Here is a 22,069-nt window from a genome sequence, read left to right on the forward strand (position 1 = left end):
GGAGGAGACCTGAAGGAAGTGAGGAAGGGATTGAGAAGGTCCTGAGAGATTCTAGAACACGGAGAAGAGCCCTTCCTTCCCATGCACCTGAGATCACCAGTATAAACCCAAACTGGTATATGCATTTTGTATATATACTATGCTATGCTAGATGCTGTGCCAGCCACTTTACATGTATTATCTTCATGTATCCTTTATCCTCACTCAAGATACCTGCAAATTTATATATGCACTTGGGTCTTCCCATCGTGCAGATGAATAATGATGATGATAATGGTAGTGGCTAAAATGTATTTAATGTACTTAGTATCCATGAGGGATTATGTTCATTACATCCAATTCAATGCTATTGGTACTTTTAGATACATAGATGGAAAAACTGAGTCATGAACATTTTCTAAGATAAGACATTGAGTGAATGGTGGAATGAGAATCTTCAGACAGATCTGATTCCAAATTTCTGTTCTTACCATCAAGTTACACATAATTGATAAGATGTACTTGCTTGCATTTCTCAGAGCCCTGCCGCTTACATACTTGGCCAACTTCATAATACTGAGACCGGGAATCTAGTAAGATGAATAGGAAGAGGAAGAGATGATATGGTACACTGTAAATTTGTGGTACACTGTGTAAATTTGTATAATCATTTCAGAATATAGTAGGTGAAAATAGCCATAAAGATGTTCAAGCCCCATTAACCCTGGAATATCATTTGTAGAAATTTATCTTTAGGAAATAATTTAACATAAGAAGAAAGCGATAAGAACAAAATTGTCCATGTAGCAATATTTATTAAAACATTATCTATAACAGTAAAAATTAGAAACCTCTAGAGGAATGGTTACATAAATTATATTGCATCAAATGATTTTCTTAGAAATAGTGAAGATTAAAACCAGGAAGTGTTATTGTTAAACAATGGTAAATGAAAAATAAAAATGATATATACACTTTGGTTATACTGTAAGATAATATGCATATTGAATAAACCTAAAAAGGGATGCAGAAAAATGGAAGTATCTTGTGATGTGATAGTATTAAAAAGACAGTGTTTCTAAAAATTTGAATTTTGTTTAAAATATATATATATGTATTTGTTCATAAAATAAATATTTATGAGATGCATACAATTTACCAGATACTGTTCTAGATACAACAAATACCTCAATGAACAAAACAGGCAAAAATTTGAAAACTTACGCATAATGTTGTCAGTGTACTTTGTAAATTTTTTAGAGTACTTTTACATTCAAATTACCATTTGATTTTTCAATCTAAAAATTTTAAATTAAGCAATATTGGAAATGTACAGAGGAACATGGAAAACAACACAATATTCATCCACGTACTTAGGATATGGTGCTAACAGATGATACGACTTTATTTTCCTTTCCAACCCCTCTGGGAAACAAAACAGGCTCAGCAAAAGCTGAATCCCCTCATCCCTTTCACCTTCTTTTCTCTCCATAGGTAATCCTACTCTTAATGTGATTATGTATCATACCAATCCATGCCTTTATATACGTATATATGTATATGGTTATATAAATAATATGTGATACTATTTTGTGGGTTTTAAAAGTTTGCAGAAATGGTATCGTGTGGTGTTTATCTTTATGTGGTCATTTTTATTTCACTCATTTTTACCACTACCTAGTATTACAATGAATGATTGAACAGTTTATTTATCCATCTCCCTCTCCACTGATAGTTTCCAATTTTTTGCTACTATAAACAATTCTGCAGGGAACATTCTTATGTGCATGGCCTCGTGCAATTGTGCCAGAGTTCCTACAATTTATGTGTAAAAGCTAAATTATTGGGTGGTGGATGTATCCATCTTCAGGTTTAAAGCATGTTGCCAGGATGCCTCCCCAAGCAGCTATAACATTGGACACTCCCAAACGCAATGTCTGTATCTCCACGTCCTCACCAATACTTAGATGATTTTTGCCTGTTTGATACGTGTGACAGGGCATTCTCCTTTCTATTTCAATCATTTAATCTGTCTTGGGCGTGGCACAAAATACAGTTTCTACTCCCAAGTCCAATATGAGTCATTGGTGAAGGAGGTTTTTCCTAGGCAGACAGACAGAAGGCCTCGTCCTGGGACATAGAAATAAACAATGGAGAGCACTTTTAAAGAGGCTTATTATTGACAGGAAATTTAGTGGAGACTTACACCATGGTAATTTGAGGTATGGGTATTCTAACGTGTACCTGTTGAGGGTATGGGTTTCTGTTTCGTAATAGGAGCTTAGTTAATGTCTTTCCTTTCCTTTCCTAGTTAAAAGAGTAATACCCTAAACAACTTCTTCTTAGCTTGTGTGTGTAAATGTCCTTGGGTCAGTGGCCTCCAACTTATTGTGCATCAGAATAAGCTAGAGGGTTTGTTGAGGTACACGCTGCTGATTCAGTTTCTGATTCAGCAGATCTGGTGTGGGGCCTGGGAGTTCACGTTTCTTACAAGTCCTCATGTGATGTTGCTTTTGCTCCTGGTCTGGGAACCATACTTTACAAACCATTATTCCACATGTATCAGCAAAAATGTTGTCGCTGCTGCGTGGGGGCAGGAGGATGAATGTTGTCAGGGTTACACTGATTATGCCATTAATCAATTCACTGATATTCCTTTCAATTTAATATTGGGGCTCCCCTGAATGCCCTATGCTTTATTTAGGTGACAATTTCTGTAGTAGTGGAACAGCGCTCTACCTTCCTGCTTCACCCAGCACATTTGTCTGATGATTCATGAAATTACAAAAGGATTAAACTTTTTTGCTTCTTTCTGCCTGTCTGACTTTGATTCCAAATGAGCTAAAATAAGCAGGTCGAGATTTAGGGCAGTTTTCACCGATAGGGAGCTGCTTGGTACTGGGAGCCATCTAGGGGAACGGGCAGGGGTTGCAAAGCCTTTTTTACTTTTTTTTGTGGTATAGTTTATATACAAGATTATATAAACTATAAAATATTATAATTTGATATCTGTAGTCACTACATCCTGTTTACCACTATAAGTCTAGTTATTATCCATCACCATAGAATTGATCCCCTTCACCTCTTTTTCGTTTTTCCCCCAACACCCTTCAGTCTATTCCCTGTATCCATGTTTGTTTTTGTTTTCATTTTTTTTTTAGATTATATATTACATATATATCATCTTTATCCATTTCTCCATCCTGTTTTAATTTAAAGTTACCCACCTTGCTCCCCTTTTCACCATTTTACCTTTTTATTAATGTCTTCAAACTCATATATTCAGTGATATTCTTTCTTTGAATTATTGTCTAGGATTGTTCTCCACTTAAATTCAGGAACTTCAAGATTATGCAAAATGGGAGCAAGGTGAAATTCTGAGGATCTGCCCACTTTAGCACATTCAAATTTTAGACAATTTTTTTCCTATGCTTTTTATTTAAAATTTTTTTAATTTATAAAAATATAGTTTATAAATATTAATGTATGCAGAAAATGTATTTATAAGACTATATTTGGTAGGAAGTGTATTTTTTATGGATACTAGGTATAAGTTATTAATTTGGAAGTTCTGTATAGGTCACTCTTCAGATAAAGTTATACAGGTTTTTAACAACAGAAGTAAAATCAGTGTTATGGATGAGAACTTTTAAAAGGTAGTTTCTTAGCAAACTTTCAAGTATATAATACGGTGTTGTTAACTACAGTCAACATTCTGTGTATTATATCCCCAGAATTTTTTTATCTTATAAGTGGAAGTCTGTACCTTCTGCCTTTCATCCATGGTTACCACTCTCCACCCCATACCACTGGCAGCCACCAATCTGTTTGTTCTTTCTATGAGTTTGTTTTTTTTTTTTATTCCATGTATAAAGGAGATTATACGGCTTTTGTCTTTCTCTGTCTGATTTATTTCACTTAGGATAATGCCTTCAAGGTTTATTCATGTTGTTGCAAATGGCAGGATTCCCTTCTTTTTTATGACTAAATAATATTCTGTTGTGTGTATGTGTGTAATATATATATATATTTGCACACACATATATACACACATACACACCACCTTTATTCATTCATTCATTCATTCATTCATTCATTGTCAGGCACTGAGTTTGTTTTTATGTCTTGGCTATTATTGTAAATAATACAACAATGAATATAAGGATGCGTATGTCTTTTCTATTTAGTGCTTTTGGGTTTTCTTTCTTTTTTTTTTTTGGCTAGATACCCAGAAATTAAATTGCTGGATCATATGCTAATTCTATTTTTAATTTTTAAAGGAATTTCCATACTGTTTTCCATAGTGACTGTATCAATTTACATTCCCACCAATAGTGCACAATGGTTCCTTTTTCTTCATACTTTCACCAACAATTGTTATTTCATATCTTTTTGATGATAGCCATTCTAACAGGTGCGAAGAAATATCTCACTTTCAATTTGCTTTGTATCTTTCTTATTTTTGAATGACCTCAGATAAAGATAATAATCCCTAACACAGAGCAAGTATTAAAGAAATTAATGGGGAAAAAAAAATAAGGAATGTTAGAGTAGAACAATGAAAAGACAGGGGCTTTGAAGTTCATCAGATATTGTTTTGTTATTTTTAATTTACTTATTCTTATTTATTTTTTAATCTCCCTCCCCCATAATTCCCCACCCCCCCCCCCCCCGCACTTCTACCCCTGACCTATGGATGTCACCGTTTCCCCTTAAGGACTGGATCTCTGAAGGTGGGGCGATTTTTCCCACAGGCTTGGCCATGTGCACCTGGGGCTGCCAATGCGGCCAGGGCCAGGGCCTGACACCACCCCCCCTCCTCTGGCACCGGTACCCCACCCTCGGCCTAACCCCCCGCCTCCCCTCCGCCCCCTGTCTCCTGTCCCCCAGTATTGTCTGTGGTGTCACCTGGGACACCAGGACCTTAGGCGTGTAAAGCAGCCGTGCTAACCACTAAACTATAGAGCCACCCCATCAGATATTATTTTAAATCCTGCTTTTACTCTCTGTGTGTCCTTGGACAGTTTTCTTAATTTTTCTGAACCTTAGTTTTCTTTATTAAAAAGACCCTGGATCATATTCTCTGTTTGAGGTGATTGTGGTGGAATTTAAATGACACACAATGACTGGCACATTGGCACTCAAGTAATGTTGGTTCCCCCCACTCTAGCCCCACCAGTTTCTTAACAAAAAAAATATAGTATTAAAGTGATTGGTAAATTTATGACTAATGTGACCTGAACCTTCAGACACCCTCATGTAATTATTAATTGCCGATCCCCTTGTAGGAATTCTATAAAAACCAACCACATTTTACAGAGATTATGAGGAACTGAGCTTAAAGATTCTGAGTAACTGCCTCAGGGTAAGTCAGTGAAGCAAAAACCAAGAGCTGCATTTCTGAGTTGAGAGTTTTGCTTTCCTGCCTTCTTTCTTCTAAGGCTTTGCAGCCAAACTATTTTAGCAGTAAAAATGATTTGTGGGCCTAGAAACATTTAAGTTTGTTTGAGTTTTTTAAATTCAATTTTATAGTTCCACTATAAATGGAAGAAGAGGTAATCAGACATCAATGTACATCAGCCTTTACTATGACTTATGTAATCACCTTTTATCATATCTGAATTCATTGACTATATAGCATTAAAAATATATTCAATGTAATAGCCTTTGAAATAGATAGCTGCTTCCTGGACAAGCTTTGGAAAACTATATGTACCAGTACAAATCGTTACATATTAACACTAACAGCAATAATAGAAGTAGTATTTATTGTATAACTCCCTGGCGTGGGTTTTTGTGCTAAGGTCTTTATATGCTTTATACAAATTATTCCCCAATTACATACATCCCTCTGGGGAAAAAAAGTTATTATTTTACCCATTTTATACATGAGGAACTAACTATAGCTTTAGAAAGTCTAAATAAATTATGTACATTCATACCTGTTAAAAAGCCAATTCAGAAATATTAGAATGTGGTCTGTCTACCTCCAGAGTTGAAATTCTGACTACTAACCCTTTAAATATTTATTGTCATCTATATGGTTGGGGCCATGAGCAGTTACCAAAACAAAAGGATCCCCACTCTCTGGGAGCTGAAATCTAGCCCAGAGTGAGTAAAAGACAAAATTTCCTAAGTAATGTTCCATGGAACAAGGATATCTTCAGAGTTTTTATTTTTAAATGGAAAAGCAATCCAAACTCTAATAAGTTTAGGAAACTCTGCAAGTTGTATCCCTGTCATAGAGATGCATATTACATATTAGTGTAGTACAGTCAATGAAAAGTCCCACTATGTAAAATATTAGCATTTTCCAAAATTATTTATTTAATGACAAATGTTTTTATTTCAAATTATTTCTATTAATCCCCTCCAGGATACCAGTATTCCATGGAGCATAGTTTATATATTCTTTAATATATAATCCCTTTGTTTTCTTCCGAGAAAAGACTATAATCCTTGGCTTTTAGGTTTTCCTAGAACTCTAACCTCTTAGCGTGTGCGTTACAGCAGCTCGCCTATGAGTTTACAGTCTCTATTTATTCCTCCAAAACAATGCTTGTCATGCACCTCATGATTAACAAGGCTCCATGCTCATCCTATCACCCTGCCTCTTTTCTCTTCATAGCTATCTTTCTTGAAAGTGCAGCTGTCTCCAGTGCTTCACCATCCATTTTTTCCACAGTGTGCTCATTTCTGCCTTACATCTACCAGATCCAGCTCTGTAGTAGGACTTGAAAAGGGAGAAGTGGTGAGGGGTTACAGAGGTCGAACAGGCAAAAAAACAATTCAAGGCATTGAGAGTATTTGGGATAAGAATTGGAGGGAGAAAAGCTGTTTACCTTGAAGATTGTGAACAAATAGGAGAAAAGGCAGAAGCTTTACATGGATGGATGTGACTAGATCTCTCGGGGTATAGGTTGGGAAGTGAGCCGTGGTGGGCAGTTAACCTTTTTCTTTGTTTAGCTTTCTGGTGTTATCTAAGAATAGATTTAGCGTTAAAACTTTTAGTTTGGAAAAACTAAGGGGGATCCTTTGTTTTCCTTATCACAGCCAATCAAACATCTAGTGATCTGTTATTTTTGAAGTAAAAACTACTATTCAAAATGGCGTACTAGAATAATTCCACTGTCCTCTATTAAGGCCTCCCTAAAATTCTGGATTTTAGAAATATCTAATGCAAGCCCTTTCCAGAGAAGTATATTTATTATTTTCTTCAAAAACATATGAACCCCTCAACTCGCATGTATTCTATTTTATAAATAATATAAAATGCTAAATCAGCACATGGTGGGGACGAAATAGAAGTTTGCCCCTTTCCCTTTACATTCAACTTCACAAATAAATACATAACTCTTTGCATGCTGTCATTCAGAAGTCCACAGCTATTTGAAAAGTCCAGAAAAGCCATTCGGCTTCAGGAAGAACCTGAAGTTTGTTCTGTGTGAAAAGCAACTGCCTTTATTGCCTTTAAGATGGACTTTAACTCAGGAGCTCACAGCATTTACTGCTTCTGGACTTGACCTTACCTTCCATTATCTTAGTTTGATTTCATAACAAGCCACTAAGGTAAGAATACTTAGTCCTTTCTAAAAATGTGGAGAGTGAGCCTCAGAGAAGCTAAGAAACGTACTAAGGAGGTTGCTGTCGATGTGCAAACCCTCTGTGCTAAAAGTCAGTATCCAATAGGATGTGTGTAAAGTAGAGCCCCTGGCATGTGGTAAGGGCGAGATGAATGCTGGTTTCCATTAAATTTTATTTCATTTATGTCTTATGAGCGCTAAATAACTATCTCACTGAAGCAAAGTTTAGACATTGAACTGGTACCGGCTTTTGGCCACCTCTGCCCACTGACATGAATTCATGAGCTCAGTAATCTCAGTGGCTTCAACTTGCTGGGAAAGAGCAGGGGTGAGTTAGGGGACACTCTCCAGCATAGAAGATAATCAGTCACAGATTCTTTGTTTTTACTCTATACTCACTAAATAAGAGAAGGCTTTGCATTACTTTCTCTCAAAGTGTCGGTTCAATGAGAGCAAATTTATAAAATTCTTCTATAATTCCTTTTGAAAAAAGTAATTTTTGCTCATTAAAAAGCACAGTCCAATGTTCCAATTAAGCAAATATATGACTTATATTCACGGAAAGTTCTCGTGTTTCATCTTTAGATGCTATGTGTTGGCGCAGATGATGCTTTGGAATATAGACAGCGAAAGCGGGCAGAAGTTGCTGAGCAAAATTGCTATTAGCAGTTTAATCACTTGTGTTAAATGCCATGGATATAATCCAAGTGGGGAAATTTGCTTTCTGGAGTGCTTGACTTCAGCAGTTTAGTAAGCTTAAGACATTTTGTCTCAGCAGAGTATTTGGGTTTCAATCTTAAGTCTGTAAATAATATAAATAAATAATACAATCAAGTACAATGACTCATAAGTAGAATCGGAGGGTGTATTTCACTGATCCCACAATGTGTGATTACTTATTTAAATTGCTTTTCAGGCCTAACAATTATGGTATTATCCACTGGTTGAATAAAAAATTGTTCAGTTTTATTATGTTTGTTCTGCTTTATTTTGCTAGAATCATGAACCACCATTCTCTATACCCTGCCTCACTTTGTCCCTGGAGTTGTTTCTCTTTTATGTTGTGGTTAAATTTATAAGAATTTGGAAGAACAGAGAGGCCACTCCTAGACTTCTGGAAGGATTAGACTTTTGTTTATCCTACTTTAAGGGTATTTATTTTTACGATCTGTAAAATAAACTTTAAACCAGAAGACCAAAAAGATTCAGTGCTTCAGGATAAAAATCAATCTTACAGAACTTAAGCGTCTCATGTAGTCCATCGTTTGGTATTAGACTGGTGCTGACAAGACGTTTAAGTGTCAGATACAGACAAATTTATTCAATTTGACTTCTCCCTCTGTGTTGTCCATGTTCTTGTTTTTAATAAAGGTTGTAACTGTGATATTAAAACAGACCAAAAGGAAGGAAGAAGGCAGGAGAAAGGAAGAAGGAAGGAGGAAGGAGGAAGGAAGGAGGAAGGAGGAAGGAAGGAGGAAGGAGGAAGAAAGGAGGAAGGGCTTACCCAGAATTCTCCTTTATGCATGGGATAGGATAGGGATGGCAAATACATGACATGTGTTGTCATTACTTCTGTGCCCATGGCGGGTATTGTTCAATCGAGATACTTTTTTCCCAACAGTTCTTGGGAATTTGAATGGTGCCTGGCATTTAAGAGGTACTTAATTAATTGTTGGATGAGCTTGTGGTGTGTTTCCTGAACTTAATTGCAAACTCTCTGAGAGCAAGCAGTCACTATCTCTGCTTCATTAGGTACAGCACATCCAATGAAACTGCATTCACAATGGTTAAATATTTAAACAGTTAAACCCTTAGAGAAAACTTAATTGCACATGGTGTTTGTCTTTCATTTAGATACTGGAGGAGGGTGGATTATTAAACAAGGTGGTAAAGGCAGCTAGACATGCAGAGTATAGATGTTTACTAGGCAGTGTTGAGTAAGTAGAACAGTGAAGTGTTACAGACCCAATGCAGGGTCAGGAAGTGTCATTTTTACTCTCTTCATTTCTTTAATACTTCATGTAAAGTGAAAACACAGGTTTTGGAGCGAGTTTAAACTTATGATTTTTTTTTCTACTTACTTGCCATATGATCTTGAATGAGACTTTAAATTGTTATATACCTCCTTACCTAGTTTGCAAAGATATAAAGAAAATGATAATTATCTCAGCTTATTTTTTGAGGGAAATCAAATGATGCAACACATTCTTGTCTGTTTTTCATTCTTCACGAAGGCTTTGGAGGAGGGGATGAGTAGATCAGCCACAGCTATTAGAAACAGGAAGCATATAAATAATATAAAATGGAAATATACCTGTGCCCCAAACTTGTCTCATCTCTGGCTTGTCCTTTTTAAATGATCTACTCTGCCTTTATGTCTCCTTGATCTGTCACTCTCTATAGAGTTGAAAGCAAACATGGACATCTGTGTTGCCTTGGTATTCAGAAACATCAGAATTCTGCATCTGCATTTGGAAATACATTCTCAAAGAAAGAACAGTTTTCTGAGGAAATATGTTGCCTCATCTTCCTTTTTGGGTTCTTTAAAATGTACTATGAACTACTTCCTTTTTAAATATTGCGGAAGGAGGCAGTGAGGGGAGGATGAGAGAGAGAGAGAGAGAGAGAGAGAGAGAAGAGAAGAGAAGAGAAGAGAAGAGAAGAGAAGAGAAGAGAAGAGAAGAGAAGAGAAGAGAAGAGAAGAGAAGAGAAGAGAAGAGAAGAGAGAGAGAGACTATTTCTTTTGATTAATGGTATGAATTTCAATAGCTCAAGGACTATTAAATCATTCATTTTTGGGGATTGGGAAATACTGAAAGTTTTATCCATAGCTATATTGATATTTGTTGAAAATGTTCTTGTATTTCAATGAGAGGTTTGTTTTTAAGTAAAGCCAGGGTAAAGTTATTTTATAAATTGAAAAGCAAGGGTGTTCTAAGGAAAGTTCTGTTGGTTTTCACCAGGAGTCTAGATATGAGCTAATTAATATGCTTAGTACCAAGTTCCTATCATTTTTACAGTTATACAGACTATAGTCAGAGCATCCCTGCATTTGAGTCATACCAGCTTCTTACTCCTGACCAGGTTAATGCTACAAGTACAAAGGGTGAATGCAAATACTTTGAATATTGGAATCACTTGGGACTTGTGTGGGAAGGCTTTTGTTTCACCTGATTTCACAAGGTAAAAGAGTTCACATCTCAGCTGGAAGATAAATTAAGCAAACACCATTTTTCACTCTTTTCTTTCTCACTTTCAGACCTATTTCATTTTAGATTGGCTTCTGCCTATTCCTTTGAGTTCCTCCACCTGCCAAACAAAAAGTAGATGAGACCAACTGTTAAAATTTTATTTAGGTGGTATGGGAATGCTATACCTTTGAAAAGACAGAGAGTCCCTGCATTTTCAATCTATGTATTTCACAGTTAAGCTTCACTCTTGTTCGCCTCCTCATCCTGGGGTGAGGAATAGTGATATACATGAAAAGAAGCAGTGGTTAAGAAATCTGTAGTGAGACAGACCTGGCTTCGAATGTAGCTTCTGCTACTTCCTAGTCATGTAAACTTGGACTTTTGGTCTCTGAGTCATATGTGTGTGTGTGTGTGTGTGTGTGTGTGTGTGTGTGTGTGTGTGGCAGCATCGGTATATGGGGACTGCCCTACCATTTGCGTGCGCTCTCTCTTTCGCTCTCTCTCTATACACACACACACACACGTACACTCACACACACACAATACCTAATATATAAAAAGTACTCAATATATGGTAGTGATGAATATTTGATATTTGCACATTATATATAATGTCATAAGCTTTGCACTGATGACGTCTGTGATTAACCAATGCCATTGTAAGCTTCTTTAATGCAGTATTGATAATAGCCTCAAATCCTTTCTTTGGACTTATTAAAAATATATTCTGATTCTTAACATAGACCTGAGCTAGGATATTCTATTTATTTGTAAACATATGTCTCAAGTTTTAGTATAGAAAATGGGTCACTTTTACCATAAATTATAAAGACATACAATGTCTTATATCACTTTTGATTTAACTAACACTTTTTGAGGGCCTTACTTGTACTAAGTGCATTATAAATGATACGCCTTCATCCTCAACAACCTCTCTGGAAGGAAGAATGATTATTAACTTTGGGGCTGAAGAGAAAACTGGGGTTCGGAGAGGTTAAATAATGACCTAGGCCAATTGGGCTTAAGGAGCCTCAACAGGATTAAAACATAGGCCTGTTTAACTGCTAAACTCATGGTCTTTCCAAAATACCATGCTGCCTCTCCATATCTAAAAATAACGTAAAGGTGACTTTACAGTTCATGATTGTTTCCATCTGCACATATAGAGTTATCCTAACTTGTAATGGGTTATGTAAACAAAATACATTGCTTGTTTATATTACATGTCCATTATAGATTATGATTCTGGGACCCAGGCTGAAGGAACAGCCACTATGTTACAATATGAATGTCTTAAGGCAGTGAGAAAAAGAGCAAAGATGAGACTGTATTTGAGTCTTAAATCTCTCAGTCAGAGGTGGTTTATGTCACTTCTGCCCACAATATGTTTGTCTAAAACAAACCACATGGCCAGGCCCAGTGTGGGTAAGGTAGGGAAATACATTCTTCACACAGGGAGGACGGTAATTATTTGGGGATAACAGTAAATCTACCATAACATTACATGTGCTCTACTTGTTCTCCTTGTCTAATTTTATTTCACTCAGGCTTATATAAAAATGCGTTTGTATCCCCTGAAGTGCACACTACTGATGGTGGTAGGACAGTCTGTGGAGTGCTCAGTCGAAGACTCAGCTAGAGACTCGCCATTGATTCGGCATGTCCAAGACACTATTGTATTACTGGGAATCGATACTATGGCCTTTGTGTTGGCAGCATCAGTATATGGGCACCGTCATACCATTTGCTAAGTTCACTTTTTCACTGAATCTAAGCCATCTATCAGCACACCAACACAGAGCAGTGTGATAAATGATGATTTTACACCTTTACAGTAGCCAATGGAGCTCAAATTACGTTTTGGAGATGATGTACTTAGAATTGTATTTATATTCTCAACCGAGCTAATAGTACGAGCATGATTTTATTGTGTCTTAGCTTTGGCACCTTCACATTTTTATTTCCCCTCACTGATTCCATCATAGAGAACTCCTTTGGCTTCATCAATAGAATAAATATGAGAAGATCAATAATAGGAAGATAAGCATAGAAGTTAACTGGAGAGTAAAATTAGAGAAAAATCTTTGCTATGATTTTTCTTTAAATGCTCTTTTTTTTCATCATTACTTACTGCTATTTCTCCCTCTAAAATGGAAACTTAAGTTCATTTTTTTAGCTGTCTCATGAAATATTCTAGTCCTGGTCTTCAACAGTTCAAAACTCAACACTATAAAAGCCTCATAGCTTGTCTTCCTGCCTCTAGTAGCCTCCTCAGTCCTTAGTCATGATTGGTGTCAGAAAACACTAGATCATTTTAAGAACCGAAGGTACAGAATGCTGCACAGACCATGTAGATATAAAATCTTGGCAGCTTTAGTAAGAGTCCCATACCCATCTGTCTTACCTGATGACACCTGATGACAGCTCTCTGACTTCTGTCTCTCCTGTTTCTGCCTATCCAAGCCTTTTAGCTTTCTGTCACCTTTAGCTTTCTGTCCTGGCATGGCAACTGGGTGTTCAGTTTTGCAAACTTCCTCTACCCTCACATCAAAACTTGCCTATGAGTCTTTTCTTTATTTCAGTTTTAAATTCTGAAGTAGTAAGGCATACAAGAACATATATGTGACATATATCTGGATTACAAAGCATAACAATAACACAAAAACCTACAAACCCACCAACCAAAAGAAGAAATTGGCTCTTAGTCTTTGCTTTCCAGTCTTCTCCCAGTCTCCAAAGTTTTTTCTTCTGGCCTGTCCTTTTTTTTTTTTTTTTTTTTTTAATAATTTGCACTCAGTTCTAGCCTGGACTGTCATCCCTCCAGCCCTGCTGTCAAATTCCCCTGTTCCTTCAACCTTGCCTTTTGTCTCCTGTCTTGGCATGTTCCTCTTTTTAACCCTAAGATGGGGATTACATCTACTATATCCAGACTGCTCTTCTGAGAACGCTACTTTGATCAGTCGATACCACCCTTCTAAATTCAAAACCTAACATTGTTTCTCTATTTCCTATTGAGTCAGGTCTGTTTTAAACACTCTCTCTGTTTTAGATATCTCCATGAAATTACATCTGAAATATATACAATTCTTAGTTTTTCTTAGCTGTTTTCTTGGCTGACTTTCAGTAGAGGTGAGTTTGCATTCTTTCCTATCTAGTTCATCTTTTCTTTCACCCCACTAACTCTGTCATGCTCCCTCTAACATGGTGTGATAAGAGAAACAGAGACTTCAACACAGGAAAAATTTGGCTTTGAATCTTGACCCTATCACTTACTAATTATGTCACTTTGGTAAATTTATATATCACTCAGCATTTATATAATCACTCCTATTTTCTTACCTGTCAATGGGGTTATTAATACTTTACAGGATTATTGAGAGATTAACCAAATGGGTTCCCTAAAGGATGTGGGTATTGTAAATAGTCAACAAAATGAGTTTTCTCAATACTCTTCCATCCACTCCTACAGAAAAACTTGGTTAGAATGTCTTTCTATTTTCATTCTTCATTAAATATTCAGGATAAGATTTCATACAGAAAAGGAGAATTAGTGAAAGGGTTTGAATAGGACACTGGAAATATAGATATTGTGGGTTTTTTTTTTTTTTTTTTTGGTGGGGGAAGGTCACTCTGTCTGCTTTATGGAGGAGGGACCGAAGGAAACTGAGACTGAAGGCAGCTGCAGAAGTAGTCCTGATCAGAGGACATCGCACCTTAAACCATGGCAGTAACAGTGGCAGTGTGCCTCTGCAATTCATTTCTCTGCCATGTCATGCACAGCTGAGTATAGCACTGTCCCTGGGCTCCTTCCTGGGGCCCAAATTAGAACTGGACTAACTAACTCAAGCATAAATATTAACATCAACAAAGGTAAAGAGGTTATGACTTGGGAGAAACAGTAATTATCAAACCGAAGCATTAAAGGACAATTTCAAGAGAAAATTGAGATTATTTGTTTAGGGATAACAGCACAGGCTGCAGCACAGACAGGAATGAGTTTGTATTTTTGCCTCCAAGCATCTCCTAATTCATCTCTTATTCTTTAATAAGGCTAAGGATGCAGAATGAATTCTGAAAGTCAATTATCTGAGCGTGTTAGTGGAAGTTGAAATAAGATACATGCTGAGGACCCCCCCCCAAAAAAAACAAATGCCCCCCCCAAAATAAAAATAAACAAACACACACTCCAAACACAAAAACTAAATGCTGAGGATGTGTGCTATACATCGAATCATTAAAGGTTTTTCTGTTTGGAGGAAGAAGAAGCTAAGAGATGAGAGAGAAGGGCTGGATGGAGCAGATCTCAATGAAGGCAGGGTAACAAAGCAGCATTTTAGAGGGAATTTAAATGAAGGAAAATAAAACATTTTCTGACTGACTGATGAGGTGAACAAGTGAGGCAGGGGTGTATGTCGATGGAAAAGAAGGTAATTGAAACACTATAAGAACTCATATAATTTTGCATCCTGCTGGCTTATAATGTGATTTGAAATAATAAGGATGCTGAACAGAAGTTGCTGAAATCACCTGCTAATCCAAACAGACTAAACTCTAAGGATATCGTTAGATGAAATGGTTGCCCTCAATAATTATAGGAATCTGAAATGAGTCTGACAGGCAGAAGAGAAATAGCAATATAAACACCAGCAGGAGTAAGTGAACACACCTTTATCACAGTTTACTGCATTCCTGGATTTAATTGCTTTTTTGTTTTTTGTTTTTTTGTTTTTTGTTTTTTGGGTTTTTTTGGTGGCTTTTTAAATAGCTTCTTTCACAGAGACAATGACTTTCAAAAGAACCAGTTTACTAGTTTACTGAAAAGGGTCTCATCAGGTCAGGAATTCAATGGAAAAATCCAAGGTCCTTATGGTTTGCAGAAGCCTTCCATGAGTGTATTGAGTTTGTCAGCTCAGTCCTAAGGAATTGGAAGGGACAGTGCATTCTGTCTACCTTCACTTCCTCATTGTACAAATGTGACTAGAGTAAAGGGATCTTGTCACATACTTTTAGTGTGTGAATATCAAGCTGGGATTTAAACGCAAGTCTCCTGACTCTGGAACCTAAAGTTCACAGAACTGTGTATTACATTACAGTATCCCTTTGTGGGTGTTCAAAGACCATACAACACTATGCCCAGAACTTGAGCACATGACTCCCTACCAAAGGTTATTGCTTGTTGAAGACTGTCTCTTGGGGATTAGACCTGATGAATAAGTGATTAAGTTAATATATAGATTTTGAAGGGTATTTCTCACACCCATGTAGATTTTTTTACAGTTCAAAGATTCCAAGTGTCATGAAACAACTTTAAAGGTCAATTTATACAGAAACAACATGGCTGGGAGAACAAATGCCTCAATCTCTATATCATCAGAGGCATGGTTGAGTGGGGAGGCTGCCTGCCTGTAAGAGGGCCTTTGTTTGCTGCCACACATTCATTGTGGGAGTCCGGTGATTGTTAGCTTTAAATGTGCAGCACTGACGTCTCAGCCACACTATTTAGTTCAAGACTGAACACAACCCTGTGTGAACATGGCTGTAGACATCAAGCAACTCTGCAGCACGTTTGACAAGTATAAACTTCCTGAACCTCAATTTCCCACCCTACCCTCTACCCCCCAAAAAAGAAAGAAAGGAATAAAATGACCCAAGTTTGCCACGTTGTCCCAAAGATCGTATGAAAACTTAGGTGATACCGAAGCATGATGACTTATCATTTAGTGGTAGTGGATAAGCATTCATTTTCTTTTTTCTAATTTTCAAAGAAGCAAGCTTCTCAATAGAGCACAAAACACCTCCAACAGCACTACTACTCACAAATCATCCGAGATGAGATTTCTCTTCCCTTCCTTATAAATCCTACAGGAGTTATTGTTTGGAATCAAACATTTTACACATAATGAGAATTTTTTGTTGTTAGTTATCTATTCATAACTTTAATATTGTTCTCTCTTCTTTGAAAGTCAGTGACTGTTTCTTAAATCCTCTGAATCCCCACAGTACTTAAGTATCAAAAAGCAAAGACCTTGGTAAGTCTTCATTAAATGTTTATCAGCTGCCTGAATTTGGAAAGATGTGAGCAGAAGATAAGAACACAGCTTGAATACAGTGTCTCTCTACTAGGCTGCAGCTCTGCCTGCAGGGTGATTGGCCTTTGGGATTGCAGCTAGGATTTTAGATTGACTATGGGTGAGAGGGGCACAGAGCGAGAGCTGAGTTTTGGGCGAGAAGGAAATAGTACTGTTGAAATCCATCATGCCAGCTTGTTAGCTTCATTCACCTGGACAGAGTGTGGATATAAAAATCGTCCAAACCTGTAGAGAATTTTTATAAGTTTATTTGACCCAAACCAATGGCATACACCAGGGAGCAAGATCTCAAATGCTGTGGAGAATAACAACTTTGCAGTTTCTTTTATGCATTTGAAATTAAGGAGGTAGGAGAAACCAAGGCAGGGATTAGATTACAGGACAGTTAAAATTACGTGCTCTCTTGAGGCCAGTTACTGCTTATGTCAAAGGTATGCTAACCTAAATTTACTGAAACAATGGACAGAGCTTGTTTAAAGCAAAGACAAACCTTTTACTAAAAAGTTATATGCCTTAGGTGTGACTACCCACCATGACCTGCCTAGTTAGGAATTTATGATCAGATCACTCTGTGAAGTTATTTTCCATAGAACCACCCCCCCCACTTTTTTTTTTATCCACAAGAGATTGCCTTACTAATCTTTAGAACTCACTCAGGTGTCTTTCACAATGCCTAGAACACAGCAATTAATATTTCTGTAATCAATGAACAGAGCTATGCTAACTTTGTTTCTTATATTAAAGGTATAGGTTTTTGTGGTTCAATTATGCATTCATCAAATATCACCAAGCACCTACTATGTACCAGACATTGTCTTAAGGGCTTTTGTTCTAATGTAGTGAGTAAAACAGGCAGGAATCCCAGATATAATGGAGCTTATATTCCAAATAAAAATAAATAAAATCTATTTTATTATGTCAGGTGATAATATGTATATACTAAGGAGAGAACAGAGCAGGGAGAGGGAAGAGGAGCAGGGAGAGGGAAGAGGAAGTGTGCATTGAGGGGAGAAGGGAGGATGGAGGATGAAGTTTTAAATAGGATGGTTCAGGAAGACCTCTCTGAGAAGGTTCCATTTGAGTAAATATCTTCAGGAGGTGAGAGACCAAGAGCCTGATACTGGAAGGAGGCAGAGACAACAGCAAGTCAAAAGACTTAGAGGCAGGAGCGTATCTGGCATTTTCAGGGAGCAAACAGGACGGTCTGATGTGACTGGAGTGGAGTATGAATATAATAGGAGAGGAACTTCCATCCTATAATATCTAGTAGTTCATTTTCAAGACTTGATGGCATTCTTCAGTGGGTTTCTAAGAGTTAGGTAAAGTTTTCAAGCTCTACACAGTAATCAGATGCTACAATGCTAGTCACTCATGAATTCATTTATTCCTTTCATCAATTCATTATTCGACAAATATTTACTGAGTACTTTTAATTAGAGTTTACATTTATTGAATACTTGCTATATGGTAATAAATATGTTTTATGTGTATTTTTAAATAATCCGTACACAGCCTAATAAAGTAACAACTTTTATACTGCCATTTTCAGGCAGAGAAACTGATGCAAATAGTATTTTTAAAGCATAATATCTATATTCAAAGGATTCACCTTACAAGGAAATTGAGATAACCATACACATAGTATGAAAGACAGTTTCTAAGTGCTATGGCTCTACCAAGTAAAGAATTTCGATAAAGAAGCAAATGCCAGTTCCTTTTACCCATTTTTCCCCTTGAAAATATAATTATGGTGACAGTACTTCCTCTATGCTCTTTGTGTTTCTGAAAAGCCCAGAAATGTGTCAAGGTTTTCAAGTGCCAGTCTTCTTACCATAAGAAAATGTCACGTAGTTTAGAAGCACTACCATCCTAATATCTTAGCCACACAGAGTTCCTAGAAAGTCAGAATGTGGCCCTGCCATTTTAGCTTGACAGTTTCTTTAAACTTCACAAGGCTCATCTTCTAACATGAAATGAGAATAAAGAAGGTCCCTTATGTTTTACAAGAAACTTTGGAGGAAAATGTAAATTTTTGGAAAATAACTAAATGGACTTTAATAATTGAGTTTGGTGCTTCATTGCATTAAAAACACTTTCACAATTCCTGTCTAAGTAATTATTTATGCTCCGTGCCCATTAATCCACTTTATAAAAGATGCCTTCCTTTTCCCCCATTATCATTTACTAATCATATCAGTAACCTTCAATAGATAATAAATGTTTTGATTTTACCATTTATAAAATGCTGCCTCAACACCACTGGGAGTGGGAGGGGGAACTAGTGAGTTTAATTAACTAATAAATAATTGAAAAGCACTTTGCCACGTAAAATGTTTTGGGCATTCTAAGAAGAGACTGGCTCTGGCTCCTGCACAAAATCGACTGCAGCAATCTGGCTGTTGCCAATGGGCTACATCTTCTGAATGTGAGCACATTATTTTCCAAAATGATTCTTTCTACAATAATTTCACTTTGCTAAAATATTGATTGTGTTATCAGTAAGCAATATACCCCACCCAAAACACCCACTTACATTGGGCAATGAATTTTTTTCATGGGACATTTTGAATTTTTCATCCACTAGGCAGCCAGTTAACACCAGGCTGATCGTGACTAATCTGTTGGTGGAAGCTTCTGTAGGTTGCCTTTTGGCCTTTCTTGTCTGAGAAGGAAAAAAAAATGTACCATTATTTTCCATCCTGCAGTGTGTGCGTACACCAAGCCAAATAAACTGCTTAGTTAGGCCTTTATAGTCAATGTGACAAATCATTCATCTTGTTTTTTATTTCATTTTTCTAGTTCTTTGCGATGCTCTAAGGATTATTATTTCCAGTGACATATATATATATGTATATATACATATACATATATATATTAGAAAAGAAATACAAAAAAAACAATGAATAATACTTGAGCTAACATTTTTTTAAAAATTGTAGAAACTATAGATGGGCAAATGATGGCCCATTGGCCAAATCTGTCCTGCCACCTGTTATTGTACAACTCACTTTAGGAATGATCTCTTTCCATATTTAAATAGTTGAAAAAGTCAAGAAAAGAATCCTATCTTGTGAAGAATAAAATGACATCATTCAAATTTTAATGTCCATAAATAAAGTTTTATTGAAACACATTATGTCCATTTATTTATGTGCTATGACTTCTTCTACCTTATAGTGGCAAAGTTGAGTAGTTATGACATGGTCATAAGACCTGCAAAGCCTATAATATTTACTCTTTGTACTTTATAGAAAAAGTTTGCTGACCCCTGATATAGACTATCAGAGTTTTATATATTGATGAATCACAAACTTATAGTGAGTAAACTCACTTATCTCTGGAGAAAAAATAGTTATTCATCCTCTCTTTTTCTGTGGAAAAGAATTATGGTTTAGCACCTGAATAAAATTACTTTGGAAAAATGATTATCATTGGATAAAGTTTTTTAAAAAACATGGTACTAATTTATATCATATCACCTGTATCATATTTGATGGGGTTTTTTTTGCTTTTGATCATATTTAATTTTTATATTATGTCTGTTTATTTGCTGATTCATTTATTCTCTTATAGTCTTCCTACATTTGTAGTCTATCTACTACATGCCAAATACCCAGAGTAATACAAAGGAGAATAAGACAGAACTCAATCCTTGTTAAGTTCACAGCCTATTGGCGAAGATACCCATTGGAATAGGTAATTACAGTACATTGTGATAGTGTTTTCATAGTTCTATGTGCAAATCCTATGGGATCCCAACAGAGAAAATGATTCAATATGGGGGAATGGGGCTGAGATTATTAACAAATAAGTGAGTCAGTAAGTAAATAAGTATTTGAGTTGGGTCAGAAGGATGAATAGCAGTTTCTATGCTTAAACATGGAAAAGGTCATTTCAGTAGCAGAAGTCAAAGTCCACTGGCCAGAGATATGAAAAAATATATAATGTGTCTTAAAAACACCAGATATTTTGTGTAGTTGGAGTATAAGGTGTATCAGGGGAAGGGTTAGAAAGCGAGTTTGAAATTCGGAAAAGAAAATTACAAAGAGCATTGTCCATGAGTCCAGGGGGTCTGTACTGTACCCTTCAGACCATAGTGAGCCAACAGAGATTCCGAAAGGGGTAAGGCATGGTTATCTGTGAACTTTAGAAAAATTCTCCAGCAGCACAGGTGAAGATGGACTGGAGGAGAAAGAAAATAGAAAAAGGCCAGTATGAGGCTGTAACCATGTTCCTGTTGGGAGGTGAGAGTCATTGTGAACTAAGGCTATCATGAGGAGGCTATTGAAAAGGAATGGATTGTATTGCTTTTCTTTATATTAAAATCAGCTTGAGCCGTGGTAATAGTTCTGAACATCTCAGATTTTAATCTTGGGGAGGGAGAGAGGAGGGGCAAGAGGCAAAGGGGAGTCCAGTGGTTGGTAGAGTAGATTTAATTGCAGTTGTATTTAATTTTTGTTTTGTGTTCATGTGTAACATTCTGTGGATCCTCGTGTTTTTAGTTCCACAAGGGACAGTGCGCCTACACCCAGTCTGAGGGACTGCTTTGCTCCGGCACCCCTGGTTCTGGTTTTAATAAGAATGCTCCACCTTGGGAGGGGCTCCAGAGAACAGGCCACCCTTGTAACAGAATTATCAATCTCCAAGGAAGACTATGCAGGCTGTGGTCCAGAGGGATCCTCAAAAGCATTGGGGCCTAGGGTAGGGGTGGGGGCCTTATGCCACACAGCAGTGATGCTGCAGCTCTGTTCAGGTTTCTTCCTGAGGTCGTGGGACATACCTCATGTGATGACTTCTGAGGTGTGGAATTCAGCGGCTGCTGCTTTCAATTTCTGGGCTGCAGAGCCATTTGGCTGAATCTGGGCGTGTGCTGTCACCATTTCTAACATCCCCAGTGAGACTGCAACTTGGCTATCTAAGGTTTCCTGTTAAATCGAAGTCCGCTTGTTGGCAGGACAATGAGTAATTTAGCTGACTTGTCTTATCTGGGATGTGAGGAGTGAATCTGGGGATTACAACAGGCTTGGGATGCAAGGAGAGGTTTTTCTAGGATTATCTCCCGTGTCTAAAAAGAGATCATGGCAGTGCTAGAGATACAGGCACAAAAAGGTCCCTTTTTCAGTAGATGGACTTTTGAGTGATGTTACATATCTCAAGTACTCACCTGTGACATTTGAATCTGAAGAGGACTGGGTGATGGGTTTTTCTTTCTCAGTGTCGCCAAAGT

General features: G+C 36.9%; 1 protein-coding gene across 13 annotated transcripts in view; it reads left to right on the plus strand.

The window, feature by feature from the left end:
* DLG2 (discs large MAGUK scaffold protein 2) overlaps window positions 1–22,069 on the plus strand; it is a 1,668,408-nt gene that overhangs the window by 571,226 nt on the left and 1,075,113 nt on the right. The window lies entirely within an intron of this gene.

The sequence above is a fragment of the Rousettus aegyptiacus genome, unplaced genomic scaffold, assembly GCF_014176215.1.
Source record: "Rousettus aegyptiacus isolate mRouAeg1 unplaced genomic scaffold, mRouAeg1.p scaffold_m13_p_5, whole genome shotgun sequence".
Lineage (NCBI taxonomy): Eukaryota > Metazoa > Chordata > Mammalia > Chiroptera > Pteropodidae > Rousettus > Rousettus aegyptiacus.